This window comes from Gallinula chloropus (assembly GCF_964237585.1).
Source record: "Gallinula chloropus genome assembly, chromosome: 3".
In the NCBI taxonomy this organism is placed as follows: Eukaryota; Metazoa; Chordata; class Aves; order Gruiformes; family Rallidae; genus Gallinula; species Gallinula chloropus.
Window position 1 is genome coordinate 61,223,222 of NC_140087.1, and position 7,513 is coordinate 61,230,734.

The following is a 7,513-nucleotide window of genomic DNA, read 5'->3' on the forward strand; positions in this document are numbered from 1 at the left end:
AACCTGAGAGTTAACTAGAACACGAGGTTAGTAGTGACACCCGAGTCTGTATTGAGCCTCTATGATTCTACGCATTAGATATCACTTATGGCCCTGAATTGCTGCTGCCAAGGGTAGATACTTCCTCTCCATTTCTCTGAACGGTCTCCTTTGAGTTTAGCGTGCCATGGAGCTAGAAGAAAACTGGCTGCTGAAAGGTTCGTATGCAAAGCAGCAGCATATCCGTGTAATATAAGTGTCTGAGGCAGAGAGAAGGAAGATAAGTGAAATTCCATTTAGGAGAAGCAGCAGCAGATTATAAATAACTCATGGGAGAGTACAGTTTAGTTTCAGAAGAGGTGAAACTTTGCTGATGCACTCAAAGAAAAGGTTGAACTTGAGAATGGAAAAGTGTGACATCCTTCCTGGACACAGTTCTGGGAAAATCAGCATGAATTAAACAATTTGTGACTGCTGGCTCCTTGCTTGACATCAACTGTCTCATTTCCCAAAAATACTGATACCTTTGGCTCTGACACCTTGCAGGTGCCTGGATTCACAGAAAATCACACTGCTGCTATTCAGTCCATGCCTTACCAATTTTTCTCATTTTGTCTTTAAATGACTGTCATTCTTGTTGAAGAAAGAAGGCTGGAGTTATGCTGCTTAAAAGGTGACCAGGGGGGACAGAAACAAAGATGTGATTCTCAGCTTCACTACAAACCTTACAGCTAGCTTTCCTGGTGTTAAAAGAGCTGATATTTCCCTTGAATTCTCTTTGTCTTTTATCCCTATTTGGACTTCCAGATGTTTGAAGAAGGTAAGATGGGTTGGACATTCGGGCTGGGGGGACCCTACGATAGCTGTAATATCAAGAATGCTTCCTTCTGAAGCTCTAGCATTAATCTCCTCACTCCAGAGAGGTATCACTTTGGGGTGCTTCATCTTTAGCTGATGTGAGTATATTTTACCCATGTACATCCATGTCTGCCATCACTTGGAATTTGCCTATATGTCCATTGGTCATTTCTTTGTTGAAATGCTGGTGATGACCCCAACAGTGTTTCTGGCTCAGTAGCATAAAGACATTGTATAAAAGGATGTTTCACAATGTTGTCAAGAGTTTTAATGATACATTCAAAATGTGCAAAAAGAAGGTGCAGCTGGAAGCTAGAGGTGAACTTCTAATCCACTTGGTTTAGCCAGTTTATGATAAAATAGCCTTGCCATTTCAAATAAGTAAGAAAGAAATGAGCCTCTAATCCCATAACAACTGTTTGTAGCCTTCACAGATTAAGATGCATTAGCCTGAACTTCCCCAAGTACCTACAGGAGCTTTTTAGCTTGAAAAAAAGTAACATCTTAAGCAAGACTTTGTCTAAATAATTGTTAGCTGTATCTGCTTCACAAAATAGCATTTATTTATGTGAAACTTTCATATGGAGGGAAATAGTTACAAGTTATTATTCCATGATCCTATAACATGTTATTCCAAGCCCTGTCAGGGAGTGTGTGTGTGTGAATTCCATCTGGTACTGCGAAAGCACAAAAATAATCTAGTCTGCCTAAGTGTACCTGGTTATGCTACCCTTAAAACAAAAAAGAAAATCGCCCCCATTCTGCTAGGCTGTTTGATTTAGTAACAACAGGTACTTTTGTTAGCTGAAAAATTATTGGACTGAGTACATTTTCTTCGCAGCTGGGAGCCTGCTGGCACCTCTATTTCAGACTGCACACACCGTTCATCGTCATGTAGTATCACTGGAATAACTGCATCACTTATTTACATAAATAATTTCAGAATTCTGCTTTGAAAAATATATTCTGTTTTGAATGCAATTGAACTGAAAACAAAGACCGCTAGCACCACATGACCAGAGAGGTCTCCACGAGCCACTGGAAAGCACCTCTTGATTTACAGGCAGGGTTTGGAAAGCCAAATGAATTCTGCAGAATGTTTATATAAAAGCATTACTCTCCATAACTTCCTCTAACTGGACTGTCCTTTCATTTATATCTTTTTCCATCAACTCATTTAGACTGACTCATCGCACCTAAAAATAGTTTAGATTTACTTTATCTTTTTATACTCAGAATAACACCACAAAATGGATGGTGCCTACATGCAGTTATCTGAGAAAACCTACTCTGTTATTTCAGCTCATTCCTTTTGGTGTCTGAAAAATCACCAAACTGCATATTAAGTTGGTATAAATTTACATGACCATAAAAGTCAAGGCATTTATCTGGAAGAATCTGACCTCAACTTAAAAAGCATAACAAAGATTACTCTCTAGGCCACAGAGAAGGTCCCACCTTTACATAGCCTTTCAGAAACAGAGCATGACTGCAGTGTTGTTAATGGGATCATCCCCGTTGGTGCTTCTTGAATTTCAATTGTTTGCATGTGCTGGAGCAATTTTTCCATGTAGCAAGAAGCTAGCTTTACAGCACTGGAGATGAAGGAGGACTTGGTGAATAGCAAGTTCTTATCCTGTCTGGGACAAATCACAGGAAGAAACAAAACCAACTGTAGTTGATTATTCTGTGCTCTGCAATGTGGTCTTTTTAGGGAGAAAAAAAAACCCCAAAGAATGGATTAGAGGAAGATGTGGGACAATAGCTGCACTCCAGAGAGCTGGTAAGAACTTTAACAGGAAGGCTTACCCCTTGTACACATTTTTCACACACACAAAAGCTCAAAAAATATTTTGAAATGCTTAATACAAGCGAGAACAGCACAGATGTAATTTACCTATGATCTATCCAGTTCAGAAAACAGATTTCTCCCTCAAGCTATAAATCATTAAGACCTGTAACTTTCAAACAGCACATCACGAACTGGCTTTCCGGTTTATAAAAATCACCCTAATGTGCCTCAGCACTGGCTTCTTTCAAGAAAGTCTGGAGAGAGCCAGCTGTCTGAGCTGGTTGCGTTGCTATGTAAGAGCTTGTGCATAAGTGTCTCTCCGGGAGTTTTGTTTTGGTTCTATCATTTAATATTCATGACAATCATCACTAACCTGCCAGCTGAGCCGTCTTAGCATCCTCGCCTCCAGATAAAGTCAAAAGTTTATTCCTAGCCCACACAGCTCCTGGAAGCCTACATTTCCACATTGCAGGCTATTTCAGCTTGGAATTCTTATGTTTAAATTAACAGGATGAAAAAAAAAACTCCAAACCCCACACCAAAAAACCCCAGAAGAACTGCTAGGGAAAAAGATAAAACAGGAACAGGAGGGTGCTCAGTACTCCTAGTTAGGAGCGACACAGCTAAGCAATTAAATTAATCTGATCACTCCAGCCTGCACACGAAGGCTTTGGGAAACCTGACAATTCAAATGTGTCCATTAATAATAAAATGTGATGGGGCAAAATGGGAGGGGGGGAAATCCTTGCTTTTAAGCTGCATGGAGTTAACTGTGCCACCTTAAAATTACTCATAGTCCACTGCGTATCTGTCAAAATAATATATTAATATTGAGAGTAGTAAATAATTTCATTGTCACTGAGAAGAAGTATATTCATGCTAAAAGCGACTTCTGTAATTGCATTATGATTTTAATGTACATATTTTTTCATCAAGAATGTCAGAATAATCAAATGATGATTAACACTCTAGACAATTCAATTACACAACATCCAGAGAAATCCAGGGGGCGCTGAGTTTCAGCTTCCCCAGAGAGAACAAAACATACAGTAGGTCCAGTCCTGCTAACGTGCAGCGAACTGAAAGGCTGTTGGAGAATCAAGAAAAGGAAAAAGGGACACAAGGAGAAGGGAGGGATCAGTGGAGGAAGGAGAGTAAGAGTAGAGAAGGACCCCCAGAATTAAGTGTGGGAGAGGTAACAGAAGTTTTGCTGCTGACAGCCATAGAAGACGAGAGCCAGCCTGACTGGGCAGTTGGTTCCCACCACATTTCAGACTAACAGAGCACGGAAAGAAGATATGGGCATTTTAAAGAGAGAACTGTTGGGGGTTAGAAGTACCTAATGATTAGAAGAAATATATGTGGAATTCTATTTCTTCCTCTAAGTTTCTACAATGGTTTTGTTCAATTGCCATTGAACAAAAGGGGAAAAGCTTACTTGTTGCCTGAAGGAGGAAAAAATGTGTTTCCTTACTGTACACTACACCCTGCAATGGAGCATCAGGGATGGGTTACTCAAAAACCAGGAGCTGAGGGAATTAGGAGCTTGCTCTTATGTCAAGACTGTGATATCTCAGAATCTTTTCTAAGGAGGCATACATTTTCCAGATGGAACAGTCCCTCAGGGGTGTTACTAGTAACAATGTATTTCTTTCAAAAATAAAGATTTTGATAAAAGCTCCTATGTAAAAAATTAGGTAACAGATTGCTAAAACTTGCCAGAGGGCAAATAACTTTATGAATGCTTCTTCCCACTGACAAAGAATTTAGGAGACTGGAGGAATGTGAAATACAAATATCCGACATGATGAACAGCTGTCTACGGATAAAATGAAATTACCAAAAACAGTTGCAGTAAAGAAGAGTTTCTGTCTAATGGGCATCCCAAACAGGGATGCAGATATCCTGAACAAAATCACAGTTCCCCAAACTTCTTGGGTGGAACCAGGTCCATTGTGATGGGGAGAGCACCAGCAGCTTTCACCAGACTGTTCCCAGGCTGTAAACCAGCACTGCTCAGTCTTGTTTCACTCTCTAGCTGCCTTCTGTAAAATCAACTCCACGAGGACCCAAACCCTCTTACAAAATCCAAACAGGAAGGCCCAATATGTTAGCATCTCTTTTCACACATAGCATGTCCTTTCATAAATCCAATCCTATGAGCTGTTTAATAATGATAAGCCCCCCAATTATGGCACAAATATGAAATGGAAGCAGAATAAAGTACAATTTAGGTTAACTTGCCAGCAGCTGGTCTGTGCAGAAAATGCCAAGTCTGCGCAGAAAACAATGATTTGGGATCTTTAGTAAAAGCTGCTTCTCAAGACTGTTAGGAGCTTTAACACCACTAAAATTAAAATCAAGGGGAAAAAAGCAGCAAAAATAAAGGAGAAGCAGCTCCTACTGCATAACAAGTAGCAACTCTACAAGGAAAAAAATTTCTCAGACTCCTTTCTGGAAGCCACTTCTTGAAAGATGTTGTATGTTCTTTGAAGCCAGCCATAACTATGGTTTTATGGTGATGTGGCATAGCCGTTGCATTTTAAGGGGAAAAAAAAAGTGTCTCCATAAGACTGTTTCTCATCTCCTCATAGTCACAAGCTACGCTTAATATTGTTTATTTTCTACAATTTGTTGGATCATGTTTTACCCTCAAGTGCATTTCAGAATTGCTTTACTCATAGTTGATTCCAAACAGCTAAAGGAAGCAGGAACAGGACAGCCAAGTATGCAGTAATAGGTAACAGGCCAAGAGAGAAAGTTTAGAGAAAGTTTCAGTTCAGAGAGTAGCTATTTCTGTTTAAGCAGAAATCACCTACAGGCAATTTTCCTTGGTTTTAGGAGCTTATTAACTTTGATACTCATGAAACTATTAAACTGATCCTTTGGAAACAACCACAGCTAATGCTTCTTCTCTAGAAAGCTTCTTTAGAAGTATTGAAAAAAAAATTAGTTCTTGTAAATACACTGTCAGGGGAGCTAAAAGAGCAATCAACGTTTGCTTCACATTTCAGTCCACATTTTCCAGGAGCTCCCCACTAAGAAACTTTATTAAATTTAATAGCAAATTTCATTTAGAAAGAGTTCTGTTTTCACAGTATTTTTCTTCCCCAATGTTTTCCTAGATGAATGTTTTCATAATAGTTTCTTCGGTTTTCTTTGTTTCTATACAACTTGAAGCCATAAACCAATTTTCAACTAGTGTACATCAACTGAAATAAAGAGCTCTGAGTCATGCTGATTTTCACTAGTTTAGAATCCAGTCTTCTCCTCTTTCCGTGGACCACAATAACCTTCTACATTATCAGCTTTGATGTTTTCTGTGGTACTCAGAAACATACAGTATTTAGATTAACCACCAAAAAAGGACCTCTCTAATTATGAAGATAATTACAGATCCACTTTTCTTCCACAATTCTTGAGTTAGACAGACATTTGCTTTTGGCTCAAAATACACTGGGACTTCAGAACTCTGAACTGCTGTGTACTCTATTATCCCCTTCCCTTTGTGTCTCTTAGCAGAGATCCACATTAGTAGATCCACACTATGGGGGCTCCTGACAGCACTAGGATAAATATTGTTGCAAGACACAGTATATGACAAGCTAAATCTAGCTGAAACCTATAGAAAGAAACCACACATTATGACGATGCTTATTCTTCATTTCGCTGGGGATAAAAAAAACCAATCAAAAAACCTCAAAGCAAAACTCCTTTTCTATCTGCACATTAATTTACACAGTTAAGTAACTCGTCAGGGGTATCACTGCCAGTCTAAGGTAACACCATACAATCTGGCTCTTGCACTACATAACCACTTGTGATTATTGTTTTTATACATAATCAGGATTAGGCAAAGATCTTTCCCAATACTAACGTGGAACAACTAAAATCCAGAAGGAGCAGAGGTCTTAAAGTATTCAGTATAGCAAAACGCAGGTTTGTCTGCCCTAGACTTTATGAAGATGGCAATGAGCACATCCCCTGTTTAAGCTGTTAAATTTCACTTCCGCCACTCTTACAATTCCGCTGTCCGAGACAAGAGACAGCAAGACTTCTAGGATGACCAGATGCTGTTTAGGTCCTTTAAAAAGAAGTGAAGCTCAAAAGAATCGATAACAGCACGTTTCAAAATATTAAAAAAAAAAACAAAAAACCCAAACCATTCAAAAAGCAGTAGATTGATTTGTTAACCCACCTTTTACAGAGAAGTGGGAGGAATACTTTCCCTGCTTGTTTTCCTTACTGGCTAGAGAGAAAAACAGGGAACAGGCTCAAATTAAACTGGCTTGTAGCCCTTGAGAGGAAAAAAGTTTTGAAATGTAACTGTGGGCAAACAGAAGATGCAGACTAATAGGTTTCATCTTCCAAGCACTGGCTTCAAGATAGGCAAACAAAAAAAATCTGAGCCGTGTGGATGCAGACACAAGGGTGTGTATATAACTTCAGCAAAATAGTTTAGGTGAACCAGTCAGCAGGGTTACTTATGCAGGGGAAAAAAAAAAAATCTAAACCAGTAAAACACTTTGTAAAATGATCCTAAATTCCTGCAAAGAGAGAAAAAGAGGGAGCGAGAGTTTTCAAAGCACAGCACTGATTAAAAAGAGAGGCTTGGCTTAGTGCCAAAGGAGCTGTTTCCTATTGTCTTTTTTCCTGCTACGTTCAGGGAAACAGGACTTCAGTTTAATCCCACTTTGATTACACAGAATGTACACAAAGATACATCACTTCATATCAACATTTGGGATAGAAATAAACCAAAGGAGCTCAAGTATTGGCCAACCATTAAAGTAAAAAATTACATAACTTATTTCATGGACTCTGAAACACGCAGAAAAAAAAATCCAGTAAAGTTCTGAAAGATATCAGACTTTTAGCTTTCAA